Source organism: Salminus brasiliensis, chromosome 13, assembly GCF_030463535.1.
Source record: "Salminus brasiliensis chromosome 13, fSalBra1.hap2, whole genome shotgun sequence".
NCBI classification, from domain to species: Eukaryota; Metazoa; Chordata; class Actinopteri; order Characiformes; family Bryconidae; genus Salminus; species Salminus brasiliensis.
The window spans coordinates 13,372,317-13,374,816 of NC_132890.1; the positions used below are offsets into that span (position 1 = coordinate 13,372,317).

At 46.5% G+C, this 2,500-nt stretch overlaps 1 non-coding gene across 1 annotated transcript; it reads left to right on the forward strand.

The window, feature by feature from the left end:
• Window positions 1-1,076: 1,076 nt before the first annotated feature.
• LOC140575959 (5S ribosomal RNA) lies at window positions 1,077-1,195 on the forward strand. The gene has a single exon (XR_011981209.1). It is a non-coding gene; the product is annotated as a 5S ribosomal RNA (ribosomal RNA).
• The last annotated feature ends 1,305 nt before the right edge of the window (window positions 1,196-2,500 follow it).

The window sequence follows — 2,500 nt, forward strand, 5'->3', positions numbered from 1 at the left end:
TGGATAAAAGTAACCCAAGCCTGCCAGTAGGGGTCAGTGTACGTTTGAGGAAACTGACAACATGGGGGGGAAAGTCTGTTACAGGATGTCAACGCAGAGCAGAACTACAACCAATCACAGTTGCAGCTCATGGGTGGGACAAGCCCAATATTTGCTGTTAAAAACAAACAAACAAACAAAAAAACACCTGCTAATTTAGATCACTTACTTAGGTCACATTAAAGCAACACATCACGAAAGGGAGTGAGCCGTGGGGCAATAACAGCACCGTTTCGTCACAGCCGTGATGTTTATTTCACCGTTACACGCAACCTCAAGTCATGGGCCGCCATTCATGGGTCCCCGTTCTCGTTTCGGGGGGCTGATTTCCAGTTGTATTGAGTTTTTTTTTAAATTCTCCTCCCAGACCTGCCTGCATCTACAACAGTTGTTCTTTTGTCCCCCTAAAGCTTCACAGAGCTCTTTGAACTTGACATGGCGACGCCACTTCCCTAAGTCAAAAGGCTGGCTGGCCCACTCAGCCCGAGCCTGCTTCACCGGCATCCCTGCGACTCGCAACTCACCTCAGAGCGATGCTTCGCCCGGCGTGCTAGCGTGAGCTTTTTTCTTTTTTTTTTTTTGCCCGGCTTCCATATTGGTAGGAAGTAGCCTCTGCATTTATCCCGTATTCCTGTTGTACCTTAGTATGTGGAATTTAGGGGTGTAAATAAAAGGAGCCAAGACAGTTGAGAAAGATTTGTGATTTTGTAATTGTCCCGTTTCACAAGCCCATTCGACTCATGTGGCTTATGTGACTTTTATGTTGACAAGGCCGAGTCTGGCGGCCGGCGTTAGCCTTTGTTGCTGAATGTTCAAGTGTCAGCCAAAAGAGCAAGTTTTGTTGTTTTATTTTTTTTGTGAAAAGAGAAGGAGGACAGGAGAGAGCAATGAAATGTGTGATTGGTTTGAATGAGCTTGGTGGGGTTGCTTTGGAAGTAAGAAAGGAGGGCGAGTAAATGTGTGTCCCCTGTAGTGTGGAAAAGGCAGCCGTCTTTTGCCGCATGCTTATAAATAGGCTGAGTGGAAGCAGTGCTCTCGCTTACGGCCATACCACCCTGAGCACGCCCGATCTCGTCTGATCTAGGCTGCTAAGCAGGGTCGGGCCTGGTTAGTACTTGGATGGGAGACCGCCTGGGAATACCAGGTGCTGTAAGCTTTTGCCATCCTCAAGCACTTACATGCACATTCTTTCACTTGCTTTTCTTACTTTTACTCCATCTTACTTTACGCTTTCACAAATCTACAACGCATTACCCTTTCTTTTACATGTACGTCCTTGTGTTACATTTCATACGGCCTTTGGAGTCTTCAGAGTCGAAACATTTCAGCGTCAGATGCCGTTTAAGCCCACCTGCATGGCCTGCCATGGGATGGAAACCAATCAGTTGCAGTTTGGCTTAATTATAGCCAGTTGCTCTCAAAACAAAACACTGTAAAATATTCAACAAGAACTCTGTGGAGGGAATGCTGTGGATAAAAGTAACCCAAGCCTGCCAGTAGGGGTCAGTGTACGTTTGAGGAAACTGAAAACATGGGGGGGAAAGTCTGTTACAGGATGTCAACGCAGAGCAGAACTACAACCAATCACAGTTGCAGCTCATGGGTGGGACAAGCCCAATATTTGCTGTTAAAAACAAACAAACAAACAAAAAAACACCTGCTAATTTAGATCACTTACTTAGGTCACATTAAAGCAACACATCACGAAAGGGAGTGAGCCGTGGGGCAATAACAGCACCGTTTCGTCACAGCCGTGATGTTTATTTCACCGTTACACGCAACCTCAAGTCATGGGCCGCCATTCATGGGTCCCCGTTCTCGTTTCGGGGGGCTGATTTCCAGTTGTATTGAGTTTTTTTAAAATTCTCCTCCCAGACCTGCCTGCATCTACAACAGTTGTTCTTTTGTCCCCCTAAAGCTTCACAGAGCTCTTTGAACTTGACATGGCGACGCCACTTCCCTAAGTCAAAAGGCTGGCTGGCCCACTCAGCCCGAGCCTGCTTCACCGGCATCCCTGCGACTCGCAACTCACCTCAGAGCGATGCTTCGCCCGGCGTGCTAGCGTGAGCTTTTTTCTTTTTTTTTTTTTGCCCGGCTTCCATATTGGTAGGAAGTAGCCTCTGCATTTATCCCGTATTCCTGTTGTACCTTAGTATGTGGAATTTAGGGGTGTAAATAAAAGGAGCCAAGACAGTTGAGAAAGATTTGTGATTTTGTAATTGTCCCGTTTCACAAGCCCATTCGACTCACGTGGCTTATGTGACTTTTATGTTGACAAGGCCGAGTCTGGCGGCCGGCGTTAGCCTTTGTTGCTGAATGTTCAAGTGTCAGCCAAAAGAGCAAGTTTTGTTGTTTTATTTTTTTTGTGAAAAGAGAAGGAGGACAGGAGAGAGCAATGAAATGTGTGATTGGTTTGAATGAGCTTGGTGGGGTTGCTTTGGAAGTAAGAAAGGAGGGCGAG